The sequence below is a fragment of the Erythrolamprus reginae genome, chromosome 2 (genome assembly GCF_031021105.1).
Source record: "Erythrolamprus reginae isolate rEryReg1 chromosome 2, rEryReg1.hap1, whole genome shotgun sequence".
Taxonomy (NCBI): Eukaryota; Metazoa; Chordata; class Lepidosauria; order Squamata; family Dipsadidae; genus Erythrolamprus; species Erythrolamprus reginae.
The window spans coordinates 231,998,226-232,017,200 of NC_091951.1; positions in this window are offsets into that span (position 1 = coordinate 231,998,226).

The following is an 18,975-nucleotide window of genomic DNA, read 5'->3' on the forward strand; positions in this document are numbered from 1 at the left end:
ACAAAGCAAATGTTTTAACCCTGATTCTACAGTTATCAGCATAACTTTCTTTCAAAGTAATCAGAAATTGTTGGCATTTCTGAGCATTACAGGTAGGTCTCAACTTACCACAATTGAACCCAAACTTTATGTTGTTAAATGAGAAATTTGTTACATGAGTTTTGCCTCATTGTATTACTTTCCTCACCCATTTTGTTAAGCAAATCACTTCATTTCTTAAATTAGCAACACAGTTAAGTGAACCTGGTTTCCCAGCTGACTTTGTTTTTCATATCGCAAACTGTTGTAAGGCAAAGACTGCTAATTTCTTGCAACTAAAGCAATATAGCCACAGAATTTCAGACACAGGATTTTAAAGAGAAACCAAATAATTCTGCAAAACAAGCTAAAGGGGGGAAAAACCCCACCAGGATACAGCCAAATATGGCCCCCTTTAAAAAACTCAATGAAACTAAGTTTCTGGGAAATACCTCCTCTCTTAAAATATAGCAAAGTTATGTTGGCTCCGGAGCATTTTGGTGGCATTGTTGCACAATGTAACATCCACACTGCAGAAGGCCAAGATGCTATATCTGACAAAAGTCAAATATTTTACTAAAACCTAAACCCAAATTATAAGGATAAATCATCTCTTCCACCGATGCCCAACATGTGTTATTCAAAAGGACACAATGCAATCGACTTATCTCTGAATGAGCAATTTCCATTCAACTATCAAGCCTGGGAGACCAACACTTTGCAAAAAATTTATTAGTTTTGCTTTGCAGAGTCATTTAAAAAGAAAACAGAAAGACCAACTTTAAACCACATTTCAGGTGGGGAGGAAAGCAACTCAGGTTGGTCATACATACCTCAAAGCCAACGATAAAGCCATTTCCGGCCTCAGTGGTCTTTATATACTTATAAAACATGAAAAGGAAGAGTCGGGCTATCATTGACTGACAGTTCCAAAAAGCAATCAAAAGCTTCTTCCACTGCTGAATGGGAGATAAGGTAAATTGTGTTGGGAAAGACAATGGCTGCAATTCTATACTGTATTCCTTTAAAAACCCACAATCAGGTTGACTAAGAATTATGTTAACTAGAATTAAAACCATCCAGAGGAGCCCATGCTAGAAAAAGTAGCTATAAATTTACAGTGACCATATCTGTCCTTTATTAAAAAGGGCAATCTTTTACTTTTTTAAAAAAAACCTGTCCTTTAGATTTTTAAAAAAATTAATCCTTGTATTAATTAATGTTTGTATTCTTATGAACCTCTTTCAGATTTATCCCTTTTGGGGATTATACTTTATTTTTTTCCAAGGGGGAGAGCGTGCAAGACCGGCGGCAATGGAGCGAGACTACGCGCCCCATTGCTGCTGCCGGAATAGTGCTTCCACCCATTCTGGGTCCTGCCCATCCCTACGTAGCGCAGTCTCCTGGAGTTCCGCATTCCCTGCAGGCTTTTCACAGCCACCTACCAACTCACCTCTGGAGGTGTCTGGAACTGGTTCTTCGTCATTCCGTTGCAGCTCCTGGGGAAGGAAGGAAAGGCCAAACTGTCCTCTGGAGAATCCTGTGGACGACAATGATCCCATTCTCCATTAAGGACACCAGTCCCTGCTGACTTGCGGCTGCTGCTGCTCCCTGACCCCATTTGAGCTGACATCTAATCCTGCAAATGAAGATACGGAGGCTAAATCCTAAGCTTTCTGCGTCCCAGTAAGATTGAGAAAGGACAGGGTGCATCAGGCCCTATGGGCCAACAGCAACCCTTAAGGTTAGGGCGATGCCTTCATTCCTGATGGGAGGGGGAGAAAGCTTTTGCAAGCCTTAAGCTTAGAAGGATATCTACCATAATTTCTCCCCCTCCGAGCAAGAGTCAAGGCATCGCCGAGACCCTAACGCTCACCCTCTGCCCCCCTGGCCAAAGGTTTCTTACCTCAGAGGGCTCTCGCTGCCAGATGGTATAGGTCGTCTCTCTGGGGGAAGAAAACAAAGGGGACAAAGATCAAAAGCAGCCATGGCCCATTTTGCAAAAGTGGCCATGTGGAGGCTCCAAGAGCCCTTCCAGCTGGCCTGCCAAGGGGTTTGGCCTGCCAGTGGGACTGCCCTGTGTCACCTGTCCTTTGACACAAGCAGCAGCAGCAGAAGTAGAGACGCCTCCCCTCTGCACGTTTTTTTACCTACCCTGAACACTGGCTGCTTTCTCCATCTTGTGGCTCCTGAAATGAGAATGCAAATATTATATCTATTGCCATAATTTCTTGGCAGGATGTCTGCCATTATAGTAGGGAGGGGGTCTTACCAGTGGCCTTACCATTTCCTTAATGGACTCCACAATAGGGGAGAGCCCTGGAGTCCATTTGGTTGGGATCACCATCCTGTGGAGAGAACGAAGGGCCTGGCATTCAGGTAGGGCAACAACCAAGGACTGTCCAAACAGTCCAGCCACCAATATTGGATCCTAACAACATTCAAAATATTATTGCCCAATACTATATAACAGTGTATGGCTGCTTTTCAGCAAATGGCTGTTTCTCCACTCTACATGGTGATTACCTGAGCTTGCTCTAGTCACCCACAAAACCAGGCCCAGCCTCTGCTGAACCAGCCTTCTTTGCAACACAAATCTTTGGAGGATTAGAGGATCATAATTATTCAGATACCTCAGGTAATGAGAGCCAAGCCTCAGCAATGGAAGAGGCAGAGTGTCAGGATGAGGCCCTCTCTGCTGATGAAGCTTTACCAATAGAGCAGCCTACTCCTGCAGGCCTTTTTCCACCAGCCTTATTTAAATCACTTCTCCAGAAGGCTACGACTGCTTCTGGCCTGGCCACGCCTCCTATCACAGGAACTGGAAACAAAGCTTCTACTTCCATTCCATATATTGCTGAACAAGTCCAGGCAGTGGCCCTTATTCCAGGTCCTCAGCTGTTCATTGATAACATTCAGAAGCAGTTCACTGTTCCTGTGGCAGACTCAATACCTCCAACTTTTGACAAGAAGCATTTCAATGTAGCTCTTGAGCTAGCAAACTTGCTCAAGCCCCTAACTTATCACCTACAGTTAACAACAATGGCAAAAAAAAAAGATAGTAAAATGGGGCAAAACTCACTTAACAAATGTCTCACTTAACAGCTGAAAGTTTGGGTTCAATTCTGGTCATAGGTTGAGAACCACCTCTATAACTCAAAGTAGCTTTCCTAGGGCTAAGATTCCAGGCTTTCCCTCCCATCTGTCCATCCACTCCCAGCTCCCAAATTTCCAACTTCTCTTCCCTCCAAGAATATAAGCAGGAAGGAGGACCCCTGTGTTATTGATTGATGGTTATAAGAGCCAATCAGCATTCACTGAATTTGTGGGTAATAGGAAATGGCCTTTCCCAACACAAGGCCTCCAAATTAGGCCTGAGATGAGAGATGTTGAGATGTGGTCCATGCTGTTTGTCCTCCTGTAATTCCCCCCAGGATGAGACAGCCAGTGTTTTCAATGGTTTGCATCAGGGGTAGGTTCCAACTTCCCTCGCTGCTGGTTCGCATGGGTGCGCTTCGTGGGAGGGCCAGTTCTTCGTGGCCACACATGCACAGTAAGAAAAAAATCCCCTCCCCCCCAAAAACCCCAAAGCCAAAAAAACAAAAATGTGGCTCCATATGCACAGTACAGGAACTTGGCTTCTGCACATGCTCAGGAGGAAAAACATTTTTAAAATGTGGTGGGAATTTTTTTTTATTTTTAAAGATGGTGGTGCCCATGGACCGGCACTGACCAATCCGGTTTTGTGACATTATCATGACGGCACCAGCGGGTGGCTACCGGTTCTTGTGAACCAGTACGAACTGGGAGAAACCCACCTCTGGTTTGTACACATTTTGCAGTGAAGAGAGACACACAAACACAAAAGCCCATAATTAACTATGAGTAGGTTTATGATGGCGATAAAATACCAAGGCAAAACAAAGCAAGGCAACAGGAAGGAATTATTACACCGGATATTTCCATTTGGGAGCAAATTTTATTTATTTAGACTGTTCTATATCATATACGTGGCATATACATGGATATTCTAATTTTTCAAGTTTCACCTGCAGCATCACATGATGCTAGATTAGTTAGACCAGCTGGACATGCAAATCCAGATTCTCAATACAAAGTTATGGACTTTCTTAACTTAATTTTGATTTTTCGTATTATATGGGCTTAGAAGTCAAAATCTTTTAAAAATCAGTTTGTCTGAAAATTTGATGGGCTTAAAAGACCATACATTTCATTAGGGGTTTAACATAGATGTGGCTGCTCCATCTTATTCTTATTTATCTGAAAGTTCTAGGTTAATATTTGTTTTAAATTATTATAGATGTATAGACATTTGGTCCTACCTCAAGGCATTGTTTTAAACCAGGGGTCTCAAACTCAATTTACCTGGGGGCCGCTGGAGGTAGAGTCTGGGTGAGGCTGGGTCACATCAGGTTTTCCCCCCAAAAAGCTCTTACAAAAACATTCCAATGTTATCAAATGTCTTTATTTTTTCATCTTATTTTATGTTTAAAAATAAAAATAAATTAACAAATTCATAAGAAAAATAAAAATAAATCAGTAATAAATAAAAAAAATGAAAATGATAATAATAATAATAACAACAACAACAATAATAATACAGCAGATATAGAAGACTGAAGAAACCACATATACTGTAGTTGCTGACTAGAGAAATGTAATTAGTATTATTGAGATTCAAATGTCTGTATTAATAGTTCTTTAACATTTAACTTTCTGAACATGAATGGAACATTGAACATGAACTGTTTTGAACGTGGCTTCTTCTCCCTACTTCTTGCTGCTAGAGATCTGGCAGCTCTTACTCTTGCATAGCCAAGCCACATTTGGTTTAAGGGAGGAAGCAGTTGAGATCCTCCATAGGGCTTGGAGATGCTCATCAGTAAGTCTGGACCTGTACTTGGATTTGTTAAATCAGAAGCTGGTGGCCGAGGAAGGTTAACAGCTCTTTATTGGCAATCAGGAACAGTTGAAGTGACCAGCTCGCAGGTAGGAAGTGACTGCTGGCTACCGGCTAAAGCTGCGCCTTATATACCTTGCTGGCACGGGGAAAACAGCCGTGAGTTCCTCTTTTTTAAACTTTCGCGCCAAGGTTTCCCTTAGCCGCGACTTAAGCCAATCAGCGGTTACCTTTATTTAAAAGTACAAACATAACACCCTTCCCCCCATAGCTTGAACAAACTGTCAATCATTTAGATATGTGACGTAGTCTGGTAGCCTGATTGGTGGCTTGCCGACTCGCCCAGACCTGCGCAGTTCAGTTTGCAGGGAGTTGTCCTCCTGGTCGGCTGGCTCCTGTGCTGCTCCATCCTGGTAAAGATTGTCTTGCCCTATGGACGTAGAAGTGGCCTTTCCAACGCCAGCCGCCAGGGTTCCAGGGCAGCCGCCGCTGGATGCCAGAAGAGGATGCGCTGAGTAGTCTGGTTGGTTTTGCTAATTCCCATGCGTTTGATCTACGGGAAAAATGTCATTGTTACTTTGCGTTAACTCACTTGGATGTCGTTTTCTGATTTGGTCTATGTGTCTGCGCCAGATTTTCCCATTGGCTGGTTGGATCGTGTATGATTTGGGGCCGGTTTTGGATTCAATTGTCCCCTCTCTCCAGTGGAGATTTGAGTCAAAGTCTTTTGCATAGACTGGGTCGCCCATTTTAAAAGTCCGTTCTGGTTCCGTTGTATGCTTATCTTTCCTTTCGGAATACTCTGGGTGAATTCTGTCCAGCTGGGAACGGAGTTTCCTCCCCATGAGAACTGGACTTTTGTTTGTGCTAGCCGACGGGGTGATGTCCTGGACTAATAGGAATTCGCCCAGCTCCTGTTGCCATTCTCCAGGTGCTGACCGATACAGGGCTTCTTTTGTGAACCTCAACATGCGTTCAAACCGGCCACTAGCGGCCGGGAAATGGGGAGATATTAATCCATGTCGGATCCCTCTTTTGGCCAGAAAGACCTCCATTTGCCTGGAGGTTAATTGTGGGGTGATGTCCTGGATTAATAGGAATTCGTCCAGCTGCTGTTGCCATTCTCCAGGTGCTGACCGGTGCAGGGCTTCTTTTGTGAACCTCACCATGCGTTCAAACCGGCCACTAGCGGCCGGGAAATGGGGAGATATTAATGCATGTCGGATCCCTCTTTCGGCCAGGAAGACCTCCATTTGCCTGGAGGTTAGTTGTGGACCGTTGTCTGAGACGAGCACATCCGGCAGTCCATGTGTTAAGAAAAGTCTCCGCAGCCCCTTTATTGTAGCTGCTGTTGTAGTTGAGGTCATTAAGACAATCTCCAGACGCTTGGAGTATGCATCGACCACAATAAGGAATGATTGTCCCGCTAGAGGTCCTGCGAAGTCTATGTGTATGCGGGACCGTGGTCCCTTTAGTGTCTCCCACTCCGTTGGTTTGGTCTTTGGTGGGTCTGGGCGAGTTTGTTGGCATGGGTGACATGTGGCTACCCAGGTTTCTATGTCCTGGTCTAAACCTGGCCACCAAAGGTGGCTCCTGGCCAGGCTTTCATCCTTACCATGCCTGGGTGACCCTGGTGTAACAATTTCAATGCTTTCTTCTGCAGCTGTTTAGGAATTACCACCCTGTCACCCCACAATATGCAATCTCTTAATACACTTAATTCAGTTTGTCTGTTCTTGAATACCTGACATGTCTCTTTTGGAATTTTCCCCGGCCACCCTTTAAGTACCCATTGTTTTACTCGGGATAACAAGGGGTCTATTTCTGTCTCTCTGGCTATTTCCGCTGCCGTTATTAATGGGTTTTCTTGCATTTCTATCAGCAATACATTGGACGCTGGGGCTGGGTCGTGTACTAATTCTGCCTGAGGACACCTACTTAACACGTCTGCGTGCCCAATTTCCTTCCCCCTCCCTGTGCTTAAGTACATAATTATAAGCAGCTAAAAAGATCGTCCAACGGGTCATTCTCGGAGACGGAAATGTGGGGGTCTGCTTATCTCCTGCTAAAATGCCTAACAATGGCTTGTGGTCCGTAATCAATGTAAAAGGGTGGCCAAACAAATATCCATGGAAGCGTTTAACGCCTGCAACTAAAGCTAATGCCTCCTTATCTAAATGAGAGTAATTCCTTTCTGAAAGGGTTTTAGAATAAAACGCAAATGGGGCATCTGCGCGGGGAAAACAGCCGCGAGTTCCTCTTTTTTAAACTTTCGCAACAAGGTTTCCCTTGGCCGCGGCTTAAGCCAATCAGCGGTTACCTTTATTTAAAAGTACAAACATAACAGGATTTATTGAAGTTCAAGGTAGAGAAGAGCTTTTCGCACAAGTATGTGCTCCCAAAAAGACACATGGTCCACTTGAACATTCGGGAAAGCTCAGGGAAGCTGGGGGGGGGGGGGCAATTCTGTCAAAAATTGCCCAAGCTTGTCTGCTTTTCCACTCACCTCCCTGAACTTGGCTTTGAGTTCAGAGTTGCACTGCAGGTCAATGAGCACCATTTGAAGCACAGGAGGGGTATCCTGCACATCAAAGGAGAAGGGGTTCCCCAAAATTTGAAATGTTGCTCTGTGCGTCGTGAAGTCTGCAAATCTGTGATCAAATTCCTCCTGTAGCTTCAAAATGACATCCACATACTCCTCACCACTGAATGGTGTGCCTGCATCTATGAGTGCCTTGCATGCTAGGAAATGGCAAATGTTTGTCTGAGAAAGCTGGGCTTTCCATAACATACGTTTTGTAGAGAATGCTCTCACATTGTCATAGGCAGCACTGACAAGTTGCCCCTGGCCTTGTAACTTTTTGTTCAGTACAGTAAGCTCATGTATTGATATCAGCAAAAAAAGCTATGTCCATAAGCCATTTTGTATCACTTAGCGCAGGAATAGCAATCCCATCTTTCTCCACTTCCGCTCTCAACTCAAAAAATCTCTTCAATATGTTTCCCCTGCTGAGCCAACGTACCTCGGTGAAGTAGAGCACATCCCCATATTCTGATTCCATTTCCTCTAAAGAAGCCTGAAACCTGTGCTTTAAGCCCCTGGATCTGATACTCCTCAGCATGTTTAGTTGTGTAATGACATTTCAAATTGTATTCTTTGTGCAAATAAGACACGTGCTCATCACCAACCTTTTTTCTTCACTGCAGGCTTTGAAAAAGACATGTTTAGGGCTGTCTTATATATAATTGCCCCCCGGAGGCGGAGTAAAGACGCTGAGACATATATTGTGGATTAATTAAGGGTCATTTATTAATTAGCATAAATTTAAATAACTTTAAATAAATTTCAATACGTAACTTTGAATATTTAATTCAAAACAAACTAAGGACCTGCAGAGCCAAACTAACGGGGCGGAAATTCCTAAATAACTAATTGCGCCACACCCCCTAACCAATCCAGTCCGTACCGTCAGTGTGGAATAGGTGAAAAAACGGCCGCCTCTAAAGGGGAGGCCGCAAAAAATTCCTATTCGGCCCCAAAGGCGACCTCCTTATGACACACTGTTGATAGCGGAGGGTGGGCGGGTGTTCGCTCCAATTGCCGCAATGCGGAGGTCCCTTCCGGATCGCCCTTAAATTATTCGTTTTGCTTTGCAGAGTCACTTAAAAAGAAAACAGAAAGACCAACTTTAAACCACATTTCGGGGGGTGGGGGGTGGAAAGCAACTCAGGTTAGTCATACATACCTCAAAGCCAACGATAAAGCCACTTCTGGCCTCAGTGGTCTTTATATACCTATAAAAGCATGAAAAGGCAGAGGCGGGCTATCATTGACTGACAGTTCCGAAAAGCAATCAAAAGCTTCTTCCACTGCTGAATGGGAGATAAGGAAAATTGTGTTAGGAAAGACAATGGTTTTAACAACCCACAATCAGGTTGATTAAGAATTATGTTAACTAGAATTAAAAACATCCAGAGGAGCCGATGCTAGAAAAGGTAGCTATAAATTTATAGTAACCATATCTGTCCTTTATTAAAAAGGGCAATCTTTGAACACTGGGAACACTGTATTTCATTATCCTATTAGATTTCTTTGTGCCTTTGTTTCTTTAGTGTTATGCAGCTTAGCTATTTATCATTGCTGTATCTTTCTTTAGTGTTATGCAGCTTAGCTATTTATCATTGCTGTATCTTCTTGCTGTGAGATTCCGGATGCTGCGCATGTGGAGCAACCGTAATCTCGTGCGCAGACGTTCTTCCAGCAGCAAAAATTCTGTGCACGCATGGAATCAAAACCCCAGTGATTTTAGCTGCCAGAATTGCTTAGGTTGTGCGTGCATTGCGCCTGCAAGACCGGCGGCAGTGAAGCGAGACTACGCACTCCTTTGCCGCTGCCGGAATAGAGTTTCCAACCATTCTGGGTCCTGCCCATCACTACGTAGCGCAGTCTCCTGGAGTTCTGCATTCCCTGCAGGCTTTTCACAGCCAACTACCAACTCACCTCTGGAGGTGCCTGGAGCTGGTTCTTCCTCCTTCTGTTGCAGCTCCTGGGGAAGGAAGGAAAGGCTGTTATTAGTACCAGTTTGCTCTTTCTGTATTTGCCCTCTGCTCTTCCCACGTAGCATATTGGAGTCCTTCCTATCTGAGGGGCTCGTCTTCTGGCATTGTTTTGATGCTTTTCTTGGGGTTTTCTTACTAAGGATACTGGAGGAGGCTGCCATTTCCTTCTCCAGTAGACCACATTGTGCCAGCATCCCCCACTAGGACCTGTCTGATTGGGTGGCCCTGCACAGCATACCTCATTGCTTCATTGAGCTTCGCAAGGCAAGGCATTGATCCCTGAAGAGGGTAGAATACATATCTCTAATTCCTGGAGGAGGCGCTCCAAGCTGTCCGGGCTGTTTCCCTCCAGGCTGCCCAAATTCGCCGGACTGTTCTCTGGAGAATCCTGTGGACGACAATGATCGCATTCTAAATTACCAATCTCATTACTAGGAAGAATTGCCACAATAAAAATGACCATATTACCCAAATTTATATATTACTTCCAAATAATCCCAATTAAATTAGAAGGAACCTTTGTAAAAAAAAATTAGACAAATTAATATCCAAATTTATATGGCAAAAAAAGAGACCAGAATTAGACTTAAATGGACACAAGATAGCCCTATGCAAGGCGGACTTGGCTTACCCGACTTCAAACTCTATTACCGAGCAGCAGCCCTAACATGGGTTAAAGAGTGGATGCAACTTCAAAATACGAGACTACTAGCTTTGGAAGGACATGATATCCAGTCCGGATGGCACAGTTTCATTTGGGACAGCAAATCTACTACACACTCATATTTTAAACACCATCTGATAAGGAAGTCATTAATAGACAACTGGAACTTAATTAGGAAGCAACATTATTTTAAAATACCACTATGGTTCTCAAGCATAGAAGCAATAATTTACCCAAACACTATAAGTCGACAAAAACTATTAAACTATTCACACTTATTAGATAAAGACTAAAAATTAAAAACACGAACACAGCTAAATGAAGAAGGAATAAAAGTGGATTGGTGGTGTTATCACCAAATATCATCCAGATTCCATGTAGACATAAAGAAATATGGAATACAGAAAAACTACACTCCATTAGATAAAATCTTATTAGGGCCCCACAAGAAATCAATTGCAAACATTTACAAAATACTCCAAGAACACCAAAACGTGGAAGAAATAGTAAAAGGGAATATGATTGCTTGGGCAAAGAATATAGGTCACACAATACAATTGGACCAATGGGAAAAAATATGGCATACCAATTACAAAATCACAAAATCCACCGCATACAAAGAAAATGCAATAAAAATGTTTTATAGGTGGCATATGCCCCCTGAAAGGCTAGCAAAAATGTACACCAACCTCAAGCCTAACTGTTGGAAGTGTGGTGAGAAACAAGGTTCATATTTTCATATGTGGTGGACCTGCAGACAAGTTAAAGGAATCTGGCACAAACTTCAGAAATGGATAAAGGAAATAACTAAGATTGAACTAGAAATGAAACCTGAAATATTTTTGCTTGGCATTATTGAAAATCAGATGAATAAATAACATTATTACCTAATACAACATCTAATAACATCAACGAGAATAGCTATCGCACAATTTTGGAAGAATGAAAACATGTCAAATGAAAGGAATTTAATAAAAAAAAATGTTAGATTGTGCTGAAGCAGATAAACTAACAATGGAACTAAAAGAAAAAGAAAAAACAAAATACTACCAAATATGGGAAGAATTGTACATTTGGTTAAATAAAAGAACACCCCTTTATATTGCTGCGAGATAAAGTAACAACTTAAAGAACAATCTTTTTTTTAAAAGTCAATATAGGTTTTTGCTTGGTTTATTTGATAAGAACTTACGACATAAGAATTCAACTATAACAACATACAACTCAAACCACTGGTCTTAACACCGCCAAGAATTTTTTTTTTAAAAAAAGAGAGGACGCTGTCAACAGTCTCTACTACAGGAGAAGAGAAGAAATATATCTCTTGCTTGTTTTTTCTGTTCTCTGTATTTTATGTAAATGCACTGTTTGTCGTTATTGTCTTATTATATATACAGTGGTACCTCAGTACTCGACCACAATTCATTCCAAAAGTGTGGTCGAGAACCGATTTGGTCGAGTACCGAATTTATTTATCCCATAGGAAATAATGGAAATGGATTTAATTGGTTCCCAGCCCCTGTTAACTCTCTGAGAACCAATTAAATCTATTTTCTTTATTTCCAATGGGATAAATAAATTCGGTACTCCAAGCTGCAGGAAGGGTGGGGGCTGCTGCAATCCCAATGAACAAAATTTTCTCTGGCTGTTTGGTATCCGAATTTTTGTTCAGATACTGAAGCAAATTTTTGCCGAAAATTTTGTTTGTTATCCGATATGTACGAGAACCAAAGCGTTCGAGTACCGAGGTACCACTGTATGTAAATCAAAATTATTTTAAAAAATAAAAAAACGAATACATACCTCTAATTCCTGGATGAGGCGCTCCAAGCTGTCCGGGGTGTCTTCCTCCAGGCTGCCCAAATCGGCCAAACTGTCCTGAGAATCCTGTGGACGACAATAATCCCATTCTCCATTAAGGACACCAGTCCCTGCTGATTTGTGGCAAAGGAGCCATTGGCACCAGAGCTTGGGGGCATGTGTCTAACCTAAGTCCCTTCTCCCAAGGGCCGGGTGTCCCTCTGCTCCGCTGTCCAGAGCGCTCCAGCACAGCTCGGTCAGGTTAGGAGAACTAACTAGGGGGACTCCACCCCTCCCCAACTGAGAAGACTTTGTCTTACTTACCCAAGGGCTGGAGGATCCCAAAAATGAGGCCAGGTCCAGGCTGCTCCCTGACCCCATTTGAGCTGTCATCCAATCCAGCAAATGAAGATACGGAGGCTAAATCCTAAGCTTTCTGCGTCCCAGTAAGATTGAGAAAGGACAGGGTGCATCAGGCCCTATGGGCCAACAGCAAGCCTTAAGGTTAGGGCGATGCCTTCAGTCCTGATGGGAGGGGGAGAAAGCTTTTGCAAGCCTTAAGCTTAGAAGGATATCTACCATAATTACTCCCCCTCCCATCAGGAGTCAAGGCATCGCTGAAACCCTAACGCTAACCCTCTGCCCCCCTGCCAAAGGTTTCTTACCTCCGAGGGCTCTCGACGCCAGATGGTACAGGTCGTCTCTCCGGGGGAAGAAAACAAAGGGGACAAAGATCAAAAGCAGCCATGGCCCATTTTGCAAAAGTGACCATGTGGAGGCTCCCAGAGCCCTTCCAGCTGGCCTGCCAAGGGGTTTGGCCTGCCAGTGGGACTGCCCTGTGTCATCTGTCCTTTGACACAAGCAGCAGCAGCAGAAGCAGAGACGCCTCCCCTCTGCACGTTTTTTTACCTACCCTGAACCCTGGCTGTTTTGTCCATCTTGTGGCTCCTGAAATAAGAAGGCAAATATTATATCTATTGGCATAATTTCTTGGCAGGATGTCTGGGAGGGGGTCTTACCAGTGGCCTTACCAGTTCCTTAATAGAGGAGAGCCCTGGAGTCCACCTTCTGGGGATCTCCATCCTGGGGAGAGAACTAAGGGCCTGAGTCATTCTTCTGTTAGCCAAAGTAGAGGCAGAGGGTAGAGATGCCTCCCCTCTTGTAAACCTTAGTCCTAGCCACCTTCTTGGGGGCTTCAGAGTCCCTCGGATGAGAGGACACTCACCCCACGAAGGCCAGGTCCCTGCCAGACTTCAATGTATTTGGGGTCTTGGCAGCCCCAGCCATCGATACCTGCAAGTAAAAAAAAATCCAAAGAGCTCTTCTTCAGTTTTCTAGGCTGGCCAAGTTCCCCCCAGTGGGATTTGCACCCTTCCCCCACCCAGATTTGAGGAATGGCCACCCACTGGCCACGTTGCAGAAGCGTACTTACTCCAGGAGGTGTCTCTTCTCCTCCTCTTCCTCCTCCTTCAGTCCTGCCCAAAAGAAGAAGGTGGCATGTCAAAAACATCCATCTCTAGCTGAGCCTCTCCTTTCTCATCCTGGCCTGTCAGCCTGCCCATCTTTTTGCCCCTGATGGCCCCTCTGCACAGAAAGTCATTTTGGGGAGAGGATCTTACAGACTCTGCAGACCTCCAGCGGTGCCTAGGGATGGGCAGCAACCACTTTCAGCTGGAAAACTCCCTCATTGTCCAGGTTTACTGCCTTATAAATAAAGTACAGGCTGGAGTGGGAGCGCTGGAGGTGATTGCTTTTTTTCCACAGTTGTCCATGAGAGGCAGAGAATTGCAAAGCAACAGCCATCCCCCTCACAGGCCCATCCAAACGGAGATGCTGCCATTGTCCAAGTTTATTTCCCTCCTGACCCTCGCCTGCCACCGCCGCTCTCCTACAGCCGCTCATGGACAACTGCGCTCGGCGAGCCGCTGGGGATTTGGAAACACCAGGGATTTGGTGGCACCTTTTAAATAAAGTAAATAAAATCCTGATTTTCCTTTCTCTCGACTGCCCAGAGTGAATAAAACATTTCGCTTCTCAGGGTGCTGGGAGGAGGATTCTTCTCCCGCTGCTACTAATCCATTTGAACACTTTTAATTATTCAATTTTTTCTAGTTTTTTGTTACAATGCTTATAAACTCTTAGTTCTCGTTATAATCCATAGAACTATTTCTTTTTTTAATGGTAATTTCATTTAAGATTACAATTTTACAACAAAGTAACAAATCAATATGTTTTACAGAACTGAAGAAGTTTCCTTCAATCCTTACTGAAAGAAGTTACTAAGGACAAACTTTAAGGAATAAATAGCGAGAGTATTGAATTTTTGATTTTAAAAAGTTTCAAATGGCTATGGGTTCAGATAAATTTGAAATAACATTTTGGAGTTAATTATAAAGACCCATTCTCATAGGAAAATATAATTTTGAATTATTTAAAAAATAAAAAAATAAAAAAGTCTAAAATTTGGGCATTAAAGGAAAATAGATGAAATATTACAGTTATAAAAAATCACTCACCCTCAAATTATAAATATAGAATGAAGCAAAATATTTTAACATTGCACATACTAAAAATATTTTGAACAATGAACCTAGAAATTAACTTTAAGAGTTTCTTCCTCTACAGATACACTACTTTGTAAATTGTTACTTTGTTGCAAATTGTAATCTTAAATGAAATTACCATTAAAAAAAGAAATAGTTCTACGGTTTATAATGAGAAGTAAGAGTTTATAAGCATTGTAAGAAAAAAACTAGAAAAAATTGAATAATTAAAAGTGTTCAAATGGATTAGTAGCAATTCTTAAATATCTGATTGGCAAACAGATGGAAAAAAGTATAATTCAAAGATTCCTAACAACTGAAAAACCCTTAACTGGGTGCTGACTCTGGCTTCATCCTGACCATCTGCACCCTCACGCAATGTCCTTAGGACAGTGGTTCCCAACCTGTCTTTGACCATACCCCACCTAAGCATCTCTAAAATTGTGACCCCCCTGACAATCTGGTTCCCTTGGCAACAGGTAAACAATAGCCATTGTCTATGTCTACACAAGTAGGGCAGCTCACCTGGGTCTAGGGGAGGCCAGTGGCTGACTCTTTTGGTGACCTTTGGCCTCTGCATTTCCTGTGGGTAGTTGTCTGTTCATGAACAACAGGGAAGTACCATCATTGTGGCACAAAGCACAGAGGGCATCATGGCATCCTAGGGCGGAATCGACTTTTAGTCCAACTCTCTCTCTCCACTTATATTATGAGTTATGGGGGCTGCGTATCCCTACATCTATGGTTACATAATTGCAATTAGATGCTCGGCAATTGCCTTACATTTGTCACTGTTTGCATCCTTCTGGAATCCATGTGATGCCTCGATTTAGGACTGCAACAACTTACAAATGTTCAATTGCAGTCTTAAGTTGAGGATTACTGTTATTGATAATGGGACTTCACATTAGAGAGATTCTGTACTGAAATACATTCACTGCCCTAATATATATAGAGAGACAGTTCTTCTTTCCTCAGGAATGGACTTGGTAGTAGCAAATATATTCTATTTTAAATTTCCAAATATACACTAGGAACAAAATAAAAATAAAAATAGACACCCAGTTTAAAGTAACCAGTTTCCCAACTTGTACAAAATCAGATACAATGAAATATGAAAGCACACGCTTCACGGAAACTGAACAATTTCTGACTTTCTTTTAAATCCAATTTTGGATTTTTGGTTCTAAAATATCCATTGTATCATATCGCTATAGTTTTTATTCTTCCTGTAATGGGAGAATTCAAAATATTGGAAACAGGATTAGGTAGACATAGGACAAGTAGTCATTAGGCTTCATTTAGAGTTCATTTAGTGACTGTTGAAAGTTACAATGGCACTGAAAATAGGAACTTATGACCACTTTTCAAACTTATGACCTTTGTATCAATCCCTTGATCATGTAATCAAATTGAGATGTTTGGCAATTGGTTCATACTTATGACCACTGCTGTCTCCCAAGTTCATATAAAGCCCTTCATGGCATAGGAGCAGATTATCTCCGAGACCGCCTTCTGCCGCACGAATCCCAGCGACCGGTGAGATCCCACAGAGTTGGCCTCCTTAGGATCCCGTTAACCAAACCATGTCGGCTGGTGGGACCTAGGGGAAGAGTCTTCTCTGTGGGAGCCCCGACCCTCTAGAATCAGCTCCCCCCAGAGATTCTCACTGCCTCCACCCTCCTTGCCTTCCAAAAGAGCTTAAAAACTCATCTTTGCCGCCAGGCTTGGGACATTTACATCTTCCCCCTGATCAATGAATGTTTCAAGTATGAGTGTTGAATAATTGGTTTGATAGGTTTTACTTTCTTTTAATAGAATTTAATGGTTGTTTTTAATGTAGTATTAATTGGATTTATATGATTGTTCTGGTTTTTGTAAATGCTGTGAGCTGCCTCGAGTCCTCGGAGAGGGGCGGCATACAAATCCAATTAAATAAATAAATAAATAAATCTGATCATCTACTGCAACCGTTTGAAAAGCAAAATCAATGCTGAAGCCAAATTCATTTAACGACCATGTTAATAACTTATCACATACAGTTAACAACAATGGCCAAAAAAAGGTAGTAAAATGTGTCAAAACTCACTTAACAAATGTCTCACTTAACAGCTGAAAGTTTGGGATCAATCCTGGTCATAAGTCGAGAACCATCTTTATAGCCCACGGACCAGCACTGACCAATCCGGTTTTGTGACATTATTGTAATGGCACCAGCGAGTGGCTACCGGTTCTTGTGAACTAGTCCGAAGTGGGAGAAACCCAGTTGGCGATAAAATACCAAGGCAAAACAAGGCAAGGCAACAGGAAGAAATGGTTACACCGGATATTTCTATTTGGGAGCAAATGTTATTTATTTAGCCTGCTCTGTGTCATATACATTTATTTATTTATTTATTTAGACTGGTCTATATCATATACATGGCATATACATGGACATTCTAATTTTTTAAGTTTCACCTGTAGCATTACATGATACTAGATTAGAGTTAGACCAGCTGGACATGCAAATCTAGATTCTCAATACAAAGTTATCGGCTTTCTTAACTTAATTTTGATTTTTCATATTATCTGGGCTTAGTAGTCAAAATCTTTTCAAAACCAGTTTCTGTGAAAATTTGATGGGCTTAAAAGACCATACATTTAAAGACCATACATTTCATTAGGGGTTTAACGTAGATTTGGCTGCTCCATCTTATTCTTACTAATTGAAAGTTCTAGGTTCATACAGAGGGACCCAGGTGCTCAGTGAGGAGTTCAGAACTTTTTTGGACAGGCATTTAAACTAGGTAAAGGGGACAGAGATGTAACTGACATGGATGATTTCTGTTCCCGATCAATGATGATAAATCAGTTGCTTGAAGTTTATGAAAAGAGAGTTGTAAATAAAATAGATGTAGTTGTTGATGATAAGGGGAAAACTAATAATGATAATAATGTTCTTAGGGTAATGTGCACGAATGCTCGAAGCTTGAGCAACAAGCTCTGTGAGTTAATGGCCATAATTAGTGTTGGGCGAACCGAAATCGCAAAGTTCGGGTTCGTACCAAACTTTGCGAAATTCGTTATGCCGAACCCAAACCCGAACTTTTCCAAAGGTTCGGCAAAAGTTCGGGTTCAGGTTCAGGAGAATGCCAAGAAGCGCCACTAGCCAGCTGTCTCCTTCCCAGAAGAGCCGGGGAGCTGTCGGCCAGTCAGGAGGTGCAAACGGAGGTGGGGAATCCCAATAGGGGATTCCAGGGGTGGAGGTTTGACATCACGGAGACATCATTCCTGGAGTCCCCGTTTCGGCCGCCCAGGAAAGACGTCTCCGTGATGTCAAAGCTCCACCCCTGGAATCCCCTATTGGGATTTCCCACCTCCGTTTGCGCCTCTTGACCGGCCGACAGCTACCCGGCTCTTCTGGGAAGGTGAAAAATATTCTAGTCTGTGCAGTCAAAGCAAGCCTGTAGCTTCAACTTTGCCTCTTCAATCCAAGTCTTTACTGATTTAATTGTTGGTTTTGTGGCTTTAAATCTTTGTAAGCAGATAGAAAATGCATCATGCGATGATCAGAATGGCTCACAGCTGCTCTTGGTTTTTTATGGAAATTGGGTTTTGGAAGGCTGACACCTAGAGTTAAAACCTAATGGTTATCTGTAATTTACTAAGCATATCTCTCCTCAATGCAGCAGCCACATTGATTCTGTTGTAGTTCCACCCTTTGATTTTCTGTTAATTGTTCTTTCTGACCTCTTTAGCCATTCATTTCCTCCTTGTCCCTGAAAACCCCCTCTAAATCCTCCTCACCTACCTCGTTCACAAAAACCTCCATCACTGCACTATTTTGATGAAAGACTTGAGCAAGAACCCAATTCTTCTCTCCTTCTGTTTGGTCCTTTCTGAACTTTTATTTCTATTACTCTTTTCATCCTGTACATCAATGACCTCTGCGATAATATCGCAAGCAACTGTGTGCTTTTTGCCGACGATGTGAAACTTTTCAACACCACTGACAACACACTCACTCTCCAAAAAGACCTCGACTTTGTCTCAGATTGGTCTAACACCTGGCAACTTCAAATATCAACCAACAAATGCTCTACCCTCCACATCGGCAAAAAGAATCCAAACCACATATATGAACTGAATAAACAAATTCTCTCAGCCAACCCACACTCAGTAAAAGACCCTGGAATACTAATAACAAATGACCTAAGTGCTAAAGCCCACTGCAACAATATCGCCGAAAAGGCTTCCAGAGTTGTTAACCTGATCCTACGTAGCTTCTGCTCTGGCAATCTCTCACTACTGACTAGAGCCTACAAAACCTATGCCAGACCCATTCTCGAATACAGCTCATCTGTCTGGAACCCACACCACATCTCAGACATCAACACTCTCTAAAACGTCCAAAGGTATTTCACCAGAAGAGCCCTTCACTCCTCCACTCGAAACAGAATACCCTACGAAAATAGACTAACTATCCT